Source organism: Dermacentor albipictus, chromosome 1, assembly GCF_038994185.2.
Source record: "Dermacentor albipictus isolate Rhodes 1998 colony chromosome 1, USDA_Dalb.pri_finalv2, whole genome shotgun sequence".
NCBI classification, from domain to species: Eukaryota; Metazoa; Arthropoda; class Arachnida; order Ixodida; family Ixodidae; genus Dermacentor; species Dermacentor albipictus.
Window position 1 is genome coordinate 108,247,978 of NC_091821.1, and position 12,148 is coordinate 108,260,125.

The following is a 12,148-nucleotide window of genomic DNA, read 5'->3' on the forward strand; positions in this document are numbered from 1 at the left end:
TCCCAGCCGAAGGCTTCAAACGACTGGCGCGCACTACAGAAAATGCCACACGGCCTCTTGTCGGTTTTCCTAAGTGCTTCGGCAATAGCTACATGCGAGTAAGGCGAACTATATCAGGACCTCGGTCGACGTGCGCTTAGAACGCAATCTGTTGTTGCAAGAAGAAAATGGGAGCGCGTTCTGAAATGTTATAATATGCCCGAGCTCGATATGAAAAAGTTTTCTTCCTACTTGTGGTCCAACATCGTTCTTTCCGCGGCACACGGACCAGAGGCGCACTGTCTGCTTGTTCTTTTTTTTATTATTTTTTTTCAGGAACAAATCACGAACCGCACAAACCGTTCCTTTCTTCCTGACGTGCGCTTCTTGCGAGAGCGGTATGATTGATCGCCGCTTTCAAGGGACCTCTAATTCTAATTGCTTTTCTCGCCCAGAAGAAAATAATGGGGAAGAAAAAGAACGAGCATCGTTTGGGTCGTCAAACTGGGGCTGTTTACTCTCCCCTTTCTTGTGCGTCGTACTTGGTGTGCTCCGTTCTCACTTCCTCTCCTTGTTGATGTTATGTACGTGGTAGAATTGGCGTTTTTTGTCACTTACAATCGCAAAATACAGACGAAACCAATGAAAAACTTATGCTTTGCAAGTTTTAATCTGTACTTCACATTGGATATAGAGAACATAGTTGTAATCAGCTTGAGTTATGTTAATGAACTGCAGCGCAACTACGCAGACTACAGGTTGGCTTCTGGCCAAACTTGTCGGGCGCAGCCCTTGGTGACTATGCTGAACGTTTGACGTCTTGTTCGGTCGTGTAATATAGGCGCCATTTGAGAACGCCTAGAGCAGCAGTTATCTGTCAGTTCTTTTGATTGTTTGTTTGTTTGTTTGTTTGTCAGCAAAATTTTTAGAGATGGTAATTTGAATTAGTGTTTTTGCTTTTGAATTTGAAAACGGAAGCGCCAACGACAAAAGTTAAGCAAGCAGAGAAACAATCGCTGACTAAAAACTAAATGTTTTAAAGGAAAAAAAAAAAACAGTCCAGGGTTGTTTCAGAACCACAATGAAAATGGCGACATAATAAAGCAAAGTGAATCAAGAAAGTGGCAGTCCATCGCGTGCATGATTGCGTCTGGTAACAGCGGCACTTTGGAGGATAAAATATGGCAGATACCCGCCTTACGAACTTGCCAGCAGTACATAGACTTGATTAGCTGGGAACAGTGCGGAACAAGAAAAACACATGCACTTATAGTAACCTGCTTAGCGTTGGAAAAACACAAAATTGCGCAAAAGCTGATAAAAGAAGATTATAAGAACGCAGAAATCCGTAACAGCTATTCCTGACGGGTACTGTATACTACACCTCTCGATGGATATTTTAGCGCGTACTTTGGTTTATGAGATTATAAGCACTCTTCCACTCCAGCCCGCAACATTGGCCTTTGGTTTCTTTTTCTTATTTCGTTTTTTTTTTCTTTACCAGCCTTGCTAGGGGGGGGGGGGGAGGAATGTGTTTGTACGATGCGTGAGTCCACGTTTTCTAGATAATTCCCATTTACCTTAAGCAATATTTAAATACTCCCACGTTGCAGTATTATAAGATTGTTGCATAGTCTGGTATGCGTCAGAGACGAGGCTTTCTCTCTCAGAATCACTCTTTCTATCACCTCAACCTAACGAAAAGCGGCATCTGTATGGTTTCTAGGCGCCCGTTCCTCCGTCTCGCGTCGGCATCGTCCCTCGACGTAACAGAGCGACCGCGCACGGCGTCGGATGAAAGAGCGAACACGGAACGCAGCGGGAGATGAAATACGGGGATATCGAAGAGAGCGCGAGGAGGGAAGCGGAGGAGGAGGGTATGACGAAAGCGCGAGAAGAAAAGCGCAGTAGCGCGCAAGACGCGCTCTGCGGCGACGAGCGCTACGCGATGGCGCCAGAGTAGCGCAACGTCGTCTGTTCACCGGTGACATGCGGCGAGCGCGTCGGCCGATACCATTATATGGAAACAAAGCGCTGCATGAGCGCAGGTTTGTCTGCGGCGGCTGCTGTGAATCGCGCCCACGCGTCACCCACGCGCTGCCCCTCGCGATCTCGCGATTAGCGAGGCAGTCGCGTCACTCTTCGCTCCGTTTGCAACGTGCCGCACGAGACAGATTGTCCGCACCAGTCACTATATATATCGCGAAATGAAAACACGTGCAGAGCTGCGCCTACATTTCGCATTAGAGAGTATCGTAATCATCGGTGAATATTTTTTCTAGCTTGCCAGCTTGCGTTTTGCTCTCGCTTTCTTCGTATTTGTTAGTAATATTCCTGATCCTGCGTCCGCTTTGCAAGAGAAAATAAAGGTGGTAGTGTTTCCTCGTTTGCAATTATCCCTCTAGTAATGAACGCCAACATTGTCAAAGCGATAGCGCAAAAAGGCGCAGACTCCGCTACTCCTGCTCAACGACTGCGCTAAGCAGCTCTACTGAAATGTACACCGTCACATGATATAGCCACCCCAGCCATACAACCGAACAAGGGTTTACAAGCAACGCTCAAGATTGGTCTTCTTCACTTCAAGGCCACTGTGCACTGGTCAGCAACTTTGTCCTCCTGCAAGCGGGCAAATTCATTCTAAGTGGCCGTTCGGTTATCATTGGGGTGGCAAAATTTCGTAGTTACTCTCAGGCGCATGAGTAGGAAACAGTTCCTGCAAGCATGTACACTTCGACAACAGAACATACAGGATAGATTATGATGGCCGCGGATTTTTGTGCGAAGACTTCGGTTTAAACAGAATATATCGATGTGCGCATAGTTCAAGTACTACGCGGGAGCTCGGAGGTGAGCATCTAGGCAACCTACATACAAATCGGTGTCGAATATCGGAAGCTGTTGAATTAGTTAACACTCTTTTACACTGTCCGCTTGATGGCGTAGCACATTTGTTCATTTCGAAATCTTTTCAGGTTTAATTTCAATAACAAAATGATTTCATAGCTTCTGTTACCTTAAATGTGGCCCGCTAAAAGTATTTTCTTATCTAGGAATCAGGGGCGTAGCCAGGGGGGGGGGGGGGGCTTATGGGGCTTCAGCCCCCCCCCCGAAATTTTTTCGTGCTGTCCATGCACCGCCGACCAAAGCGACCCCCGGCGCCGGAAATCACTCTGGATTTTGTCTAGAATGTCTTTTTGACGCTCGAAAAGACATTTAAACGGGAAGATTGCGAGCTCGGGCTGGATTTCGTGGCAATGCCCATACACCGGCAGTCACATAACGCCAAGCAGTACCATCCGAGCACAAAGTTTCAAGGGCGCTTTGATTGTGAGCGGGCTCGCCGCGGCATCTCACTGAGGCCACGGAATCTACGGAGCGCATGGATATCAATTGCGAAACTTTATCGGTATAAATCTCATAAGCTCTTGATGTGAAACATGCATTGACATTTCCAAAGTTGTGCTTTCAATTTTCAACTGCGGAACTTTGTGGGTTCAATGTTGTTATAAACATTTGACGCCAAAGGTCCGTTGACTTTTTAAAGTCTTACATCGGAACATACAACGAGACAAGCCAAATCAGCACACTAGCAGACGAGTTGACAAAGCACGCAGCGAGGTCCAATGAGACGATGCGTTGGGGTGGTTCATTTGTGCCATCATGTCACATAAAAAAATATCAACATTTTTTTTTAACCTACGCCAGAACATCCATGTCAAGACACTAAAGCCAGCCAAAATAACTACGTTCTTATTTATTTTTTCTACTTTGACTTTTATTCGCCGAGGACACATTGAGCCCCTTCAATTTTTTTTTGTTCTCGCTACCCTACCCGCGGGCTGCCAGAGCGAGCCACAGCGCATATGTTTTTCTCGTATGGCCCCGACCACCGCGCGGTGCACTTCGGTGGGCGTTCGGTTTGCTCTGGCCGAGTGGATTTTCACCTGACAGAGTTTTGGAAGCCTTCAGGCTTGCAGACGAAAAAAAAAGCCATGGTCGCTAGCCGCCATCACTGTGGGGACTCGAAGGATTGCACCACATTCCTTGAGCGGAACCTTTCCGGAAAGTCTTGTTTCGCCGGTGTAGGATACTGAGCAGTATGCGTATGGTTCTCAGTGGGCCAAGCGTCTCATGTTTTCTTCGGTATTAATTCCGTAGCCCCATTAAGTGCCCGATGTAGGCATTCGATTCTGGCCAACATAGTTTCCTATGCGTTCTTTTCTTCATTTCGGTGCCTCCGCCCCACAGAAAAAAAATACATTGTTGCGGTGCAGCGAATAGTCGCATGGTGAAAGTTCGATTTGGGTACTTCTTTTGCGGAAAGTAATGGGCGACGGGACGCTTCAGTTTCCGGATACGTTTATTATATTATTGCGAAAGCAATTATATGGACACTCCAGGCGCATTCCTGCCGTCGCCGTCACCCTCATGTTTCGTATAAAGTCCAAGGGTGATAAAATCGTGACCACGCGCTGCATGCTGTATGTGCGAGTGAAAGCGTAGGAGGGGAGGTGGAATGGGTGAGCCGACGATGGTGGCTCAGTCTTGTGTGCGCAAAGGAGAAAAGCGGGGAGCAAGCGTTCCGCCTTCCGTCGCACGCAATACATCGGGGGGAGTGGATGGAATGGGGGCGGAATCTAGGATTCTGTGAATATGATTGTGCAACATGTTTATTTGCCTTGTTTGACGCATTACATACAGTTACTTTTTCTTACATACATAGACTCATTGGAGACTTATACGTATACTTAAATATCTTGTTGCGAGGTTTTGTGTATACATGCAGTGAACTTTGTTTCCAGTGACACTTTTTTGTCCTTTATCAAGCCGTATTTTCGCATTTGTATATCCTATTGTATCTGCATTTCTAATGTACGAGGGCGAGTCAAATGAAAGTGCGCCTACCCTAACCGCGCAATAATGGTTCGGTTCATACGGTTCATGCTGCGAGGCATGCGCGTAGGAGAACGGCATGTCTCATTTACAAAAGTGACACGCAGGTGTGAAGATAACTGTTCTTTAATGCTCTCATACACTGGTTTGAATATGGTTGCGTCACATAATGGACACTTCAAAAGTTGAACAGCTCGGTGTCGCGAAGTTTTTGACAGCTAAAGGTGTTTCCAAAACAGAAATTAATCGCCGTATGGCTGCCGTTTACGTTGAACACGGCATTTCATTGACCACTGTGAAGCGTTGGAGCAAACGGTTTAAAGGACGTTGTAAAGACATTCCAAGACCGGGCCAAAACAATCGTGCAATCACCCCCCACACAATTTCAAAGGTTCATGAGCTGATGAAACAATAACGGAGGATAAGCATCGATGAACTGGCAGACCGTCTGAACATCAGTCATGGTTTGGTTCACGCCATAATTCATGAGCTTCTCGGTTATCGGCTCTTTGTTGCGCAATGGATCCCCATGATTTTGATCCATCGCGAGAAGACGGAGAAGTTTCGCGCTGCCTTGACTCATCTGATCGGGTATCACAATGAGGATGAAGACTTCTTGTTTGCATTTGTGATCGGGGACGAACCTCGGTGCCACTACTACGAGCCTGAAACACGACGGCAAAGCTTACAGTGGAAACATTCGAATTTACCACGCCCAAAGAACGCAAAGGCCATCATTTCCGCTGGAAAGGTGTTGTTGACTTTTTCGGTCGTCAGGGTCCATTACTGATAGAATTTGCTAAATCTTGAGAGGCTATCAATTGTTTCCGATATTGTGAAACGCCAGAACGGCAGTGTGTCGCAATCAAGAACGAACAACGTGGAAAATTGACGAATGGGGTCATCTTGTTCCACGACAATGTCTGTCCCCACGTCACTTATGTGGTTAATACAAAACTGGCAAAGTTCAAGTGGGAAACGCTGCAGCATCCGCCATACAGCTCAGACCTGTCACCTTGCGACTACTTTGGGGCAACCGAAAAAAACAGCTCAAGGGAACCAGATACAGACTTTTTGAAGCAGCAACCCAAGGAGCTTTATAAGACGGGAATCACGCGACTCGTTAGTCAATGGGACAAATGTCTAAATTCTCATGAAGACTACTTTTAAATAAAGTACAATGGCTCATATTCATTTTACTTGCCCTCGTATATCTTGCAGAATTCCTGCTTTTTATACGTGCCCTCTGTTGCCACTATGGTTTCGGTGCAATTACTCACGATACACGACTGGTGACAGCTGCTCCTGCGTAATACATTAAAACAAATTACAGCGTCATTGAGATTTTTCACTGGCCATTGCATATATACAAGAATGTAAGCACGGTTCTTGAATGACAAAGTTTCGTTAACACATTTGTCCTCAACTTGTTCAGCTCATTGTCTTTTAATTTTTCATATCAGTGGCATGCACTGCTTTCCTGGTTCGAACTGATATAGTTCTAAAGTTCGTGTGATGTTTTCTTTACTCAAATAGACAAAAATATGGAAGCATTGATATCAGTTATTTTGGGCAAAATTTTTGGCACATATGAGTATATTCTTTTATGAAAAAATAGATATTTTATTGTTTTGACTGTGCGTAGCGTTCAAAAATTCGTTTGCAGCATCTTTGACAATGACAATGCAGTTATTATTCATGGATTTGACCCCTTGACAAATAGTTTAAGAAGAAGCTTTATCTCGGGCCCAATCCGACGCGGCCTATTCAAATATTTGTAAAACGCAGAAACGCTTTTCTTAGATAATCCTGCTAATCGCTTTTGTTGAAATTCGTTGCATTTGAGTGAGAAAGCAAAATCCTAGTTCTGTTGGAAACACAACTTCGATTTAGGGCCTGAATTTTGTTTAAAATATTTTGAAAAATTCGAAAGTTTGAAAAAATAGAAGCACGGCGTTTACAAACTAATAGCTATGCATGAAGAACAGACATTGTGGTTCTGTAAACGGCATCTATTTTAACAGTCAAAGCGGACAAGTTTGCTATGTCAATTTGTATCTTACGTGAATTGGTTACGTGGTGTACAAGGGTTCTGCACAAGCCGTATTTCCACAATACAAAATTTTTTTTAGATTCATGCGTAACGTATTCATTTTGTCCGCTGTAGATGTACTATTAGATGCAATTCACAGAATTTTGATATCATTTTTCATTGTTGAGTCACGGAGTTTTAAACTTGATAGTTTCGTTTTCTGAATATTTTCGATTTGGCCAATTTTTAATGCTTAATTGACCACCTAAATGAAAAATTCGAAACCAGTAGTCACTAGAATTAACCTTTTCCTGTTATATGCAACCAACCTCCTCAAATTTGGTGAAGTGGTTGCAGGGAAAAACGAATTCCCCTTCTACATGTATTTAAATAGGAGCACCCGAGCTAAAGCTTCCTCGGATAAAAATTTTTGGCCACGCCACTGGCCCCATATATATATATATATATATATATATATATATATATATATATATATATATATATATATATATATATATATATATATGGGGCCAGTGGCGTAGCCCCCCCAGAACAAAATTCCTGGCTACGCCACTGCTAGGAATGTAAGATTACAGCGCAATCTTTCTTTCTTTCTTTCTTTATTGCGGGCAATATAATGTGGCGGTGGTGTCTCGTAGCCGTGAATTTTTTGGTTGGACTCCAACCAGTGTGCAGCAAGAAGCAAGGAACATTATTTGAGCATTGCTTGTATGTAAATATTCTTCGGTTGTATGACTGAAACTGGTATACTGCCGCAGCTGCTTACCGCAGACATTGACTCGGGGTTGCTGAGATCGACAGTCTACGGAGCCTTGGCCATGAAGTCGCTATTACGTTAAAGGTGGTTAGGTAGGCAAAAGCTTAAAATAGGAAGTAAGCTAAAAATTTGAAAGTGTGGGAATAGTAATAGAACCGACTCATTATAGAGTTACGGACATTTGTTATGAAAATGCACGTTTCACACAAGTAAAGGAAATTCGTTGGTATAAAATGATTTCGGATACAATGATCGATTTTGAGAAGAATCCAGTTTCCTGTGTGGCGTGTCTTTCTTAACCTGCCTCGCTGACGTGGCAGAAATGCGACCTTGAGCCTGCTATGACTGCGACAAGATAAGGCGGCGCGGTGCGCTGTTCATTGTTAAATGTGCCCGTTTTTTCTTTGAAGGTATAATGTGCAAATAAATTTAGAAGTGATCTCATATTTTTATGCCTCCTTTAATGCAACCAGTTAGACCCATTTTGTCAAGCGATGTAAATGCTATTACGCAAAGTTATTTTCTTTGCGCGCAAGGAAAAGACGACGGCGAGGAGTAGTGTTTCTTGCTCGGTTGGCCCTTTGGCACTTTGAAGGCTTAGCTTCAACCACGAAAAAAGACATTTTATACTCTCGGATGCTATATTTAACTTGAGAAAGATATGCTGTCTTTAATGTGATTTTACGGGCTTAGAGAGTAACCCTATAACGCAACATTTTTTTCCACTGCAAATGTAGTTGTAGGAGGAACACATTTTAATTCTTTTTCTGTAAACTACATGTAGAAACACTTCCAGTTGAATTGCCGTTACAAGCAAGGGTTGCTTTGTTCCATTGTCGACCATTTGCCGCCTGTGTCTTCGGCCCGATATAGTTGATCGCTGTTTCCTAGACTGTCGAGACGCTGGTTGTGTAGGGAATCTGCATATAACGTAAACGGCTCAAAGGACAGTACTGCTACACGCGCACACGCACACACCATACACACAAAAATGCATTTATACTCGCTTCCAGCCACAAAGTATAGTAGCATTCCCATCATGCTATTCGCCAGCGGAGAAGCCCCAGGTTTTCTCATGGAGCGGAGAACATCGGAAGCAATATTAAAGAAAAGGAAAGAAAGGAAAAGGAATAAAGAAAGGAAGGAAAGACATTGCGGGCGCACCTCGGAACACGCGCGTGGAGACCGCCCGCAATCAGCGTCCTCGAAACATTTCACGAACGAAGTGGAGGCCGGCATTCGAGTCGCGACGCGAGCCTCGTCAGCTCTAAAACATGTCGCAATGAGCTGCGAGGCGCCAAAGGTGAGCGCTCTGGGACGGCGCGCGGCAGCAGCACGGCGTCGGCTTGCACAAGCGCGGGCCCGGCCTAATCGAGGCGCCGGAAGAAGCCGCCCTGCCTCCGCCCATTCGGCAAACTCTGGCCGAGCGAGGCCTCTGTTCCTCTTCGCCCACCGCAGCGCGCACTCTGACGGCCTGAGTCGGCAGCGCACGACGAACCCGCTGGCGCGGTTGACATTTTTCCCTCCGGGAAGCCTCCGCGGTGACGTTTGCAATGCGCACAGGGGTGGGCCCTCACGGATGCGCACGGTACACGTCTCTGCGCTGCTGGACGTATGCAAGAACACCGAGTGTGACGCGTCGGTTATCAAAGCCATTGTTTCATCTCGGGAGCTAGCATTTTCCACAGAAGACGCAAGAACAGAGGAGCACAGCTTGCATATTAGTCATACAAAACGAGAACGCAGCGTGTTCTAATCGGCTATCCTTACGTATACGGCACTCGCTATCTTGTGCATTTTTTGTGCCACCTTTTATTACTCCCACAGAGTTGCAGTACAGAAGTGTGCGTACTCCACCAGTGCCCTCAACGGGACCGGTTGAAGGGATCGCTGTCATGTTTAATTGTTTTGCTTTTCGTTATCTTCCTTAGTGCCAATAGCCTTCGATATTTTAATTCATTTTCTGTCTTCGGGTTAACACCTTATTGTTAACGATAATTGCGTGCATAGATCTCAGCAATAGAACAATACATGGGGAACGCGGGTTCCGCCAGAGAAAATAGCAGTTTGCGCCCCTCTCTATAAGGCACTTCGCTTGCGTGTTGCAATCTTGGTTTTCAACAAAGATTGCAACCTTGGTTTTCTTTTCCGTTAAATTATGACGCCGAACGCACGTGACACGTATTCGATATCCGCCGCATCACTTGTTTCAAGTGTCCTTGTGCGCTTTTTTAACACTTTGCTGCTTCATCCCAAGTAGCCGGAGTAGTGGTTAGGGTATTCAATACGCACCAAGCGCACTTTCCCGAGAATTTTAAGTAGCACGCCGGGTGTTTCTCTCGCTCTCCGTTCGCCCGCTAATTCGCGTGCTGCGGTGACCTAGAGGCCCGCGGCTACGCCAGCAACGTCCCCGTTTTCGTCAGAGGATGATAACCCCGCCCACCTCGCTAATGGCACGTTGTGCGTAGCACGGATTCATTTCGCAGGCGCCCGTCGCGTCGGCGGCCGACCGGCGCTGACAGGGCGCGCGCACTCGGCGGAGGAGGACGACGGCATCGCAGGGGTGCCCGCGCTCGCCGCGAAGGAACCCTGCGAGCCAGAAAACTAACTTCGAAAGCGCCAGCCTTAGCGTTGCCCATAATTGGAATACCCCCTTCCCCCTATCCCTTCTTCACCGAACCGCGGCGCCCCTTCCTCGACCAAGACGCGGTCTTAACGCTGCCCTCGTTATTCCCGCGGCCTTCCGCTGCGGATGGAAGAAAAAAAATAACAGAGAGAGAAGGGGTGGTGGGAAGGAAGAGGGACGAATAAAGCTGTCGCGGCCAATCACGAGACCGGAAGCACTTTGCTCCGGAAAACCGAGCCATTTTGACTGCTTTGAACTGGGCCGCGGCGCGGCGGCGGTCTTCCGTTTCTTCAGCCTCTCCCAAACTCCCTCGTCCTCTTCCTACTCCTCTTTGGTACGTTCCCTTCTTTCCTGCTCTTTATTTTTGTATAAAGACATTAAGTGTTCAAGACAAACGAACAGAGAAAATGTTATATTAGAGGTCGCTTTCTGTGCGCTGCGTGTTTTGCATGTGTTTGCATATGCAAGTCTTTCGGGATGCGGTGCACCACCGACGTGAACTGAATGCTGGCATCGCGCTGACGACAGTCGGTGGCTAAAGAGCCCCGCTGTCGCACGCTCTGAGAGCCTTCTTTTATTTTTATTTTTTTTATCACTCATGTCCGCATGAACTTGAAGCGCGACGCGAGTATAAGCGTAAAATAAAGCGATGGAAGGCATCAACGTTCTCCAGATCGTTACGCGCCTCGGGGCTCGCGACTGAGTGCGGGGGCGATTGCTGTCGGCGAAGATGCGCCGGGCACGGCAGCGCTCGGCTCCGGACAACCAAAGCGCCGCGCGGTTGGGAAGAGCTGAATAGACTGAACGCGCTCAGATGCCTCGGCAAAGCTGTCTCTCGCAGCTCTTCTGCTGCGCAGAGTGCTTTCATGCAGCGACGGTTCTTTAGCCAGGGGCGCGGATTTACGGGCAACTCTCGGAAGCGGCAGGAAGGGAGGATACTGGTACTACATAAAAAAAAAATAGAAAGAACTGCAGACTTCGGCGTTTCCTCTAGCTCTAAACTCATTAACTGGCACTGCAGCAGGTTCTCGCAGCCTACGCCACCATCTCGTTTTGCATGCGCACACAAGCTTGCGATGCACGCAGAGTAGCCTTCATCTGCTACAACAGCGTCTGCTATGACGTCCCAAATATATACACAGCCGCTACCACTTCGAGAGTTCCCCACCGCGCACAACATGCTTAGGTGTTGCGCGATAACTCAGTGTTTAGCGGGACCGGTTCCCAACTGCACACTGCCGATAGGGTTCAGTCCCCAGTCGCGCTGGTGAACCAAGTTTAGTTTTTCTTTTCCATTTGATGAGAGCGATCTATGCGGTAGATGCGGCGGTGGCCTGGCGGTCTAGCGGAACATATGGACGGACACTGCAAACCCAGTTTCGAATTTTTATCTGCTGTCGCAATAAAAGAAATTCGCTGTTAAGAAAGTGACGGTGTTGCTTTCAAAAGATGCCTACTTTATCGAAAACTATGATTTTAGCTTGGTCACTGACCTGGCATGCTGACGTTGTAGCACAGTCATTGGCTACAAACGCACACTTAGCTTTACTACAATGTATCGGGGAGGCTGTCCCTGACCTTACACCAGTAAGGCAGTATGTTTTCTCTTAGAAACCGGAAAATGCCGTGGGATTGAAGGGAACCTTCTCTTTCTTTTACATGTGTATCCTTCCGTGTAATAGGCGTTCTCGCCTCGTGTTCAGAAGAAAACGCGCCGCATTTATTGCGAACTATGATGTCAACCGAGCCATTCGGACGCTGCACTGAAGGCGGTTGTAGTATTTTAGGCAAATTTTGAAACCGAATTGAAAAGCGAACTTGCCCGCCGAACTCTTAC

General features: G+C 46.6%; 2 protein-coding genes across 2 annotated transcripts in view; one reads left to right on the top strand and one right to left on the bottom strand.

The window, feature by feature from the left end:
• The window catches only part of LOC135907701 (uncharacterized), a 198,862-nt gene that overhangs the window by 124,557 nt on the left and 62,157 nt on the right, over positions 1–12,148 (top strand). The window lies entirely within an intron of this gene.
• LOC135907699 (uncharacterized) overlaps positions 8,466–12,148 on the bottom strand; it is a 232,016-nt gene continuing 228,333 nt past the window's right edge. Inside the window, exon 12 of the transcript XR_010566091.1 lies at positions 8,466–8,605. The gene's annotated coding sequence lies outside the window, so the exon portion shown is untranslated. The remainder of the gene's footprint in view (positions 8,606–12,148) is intronic.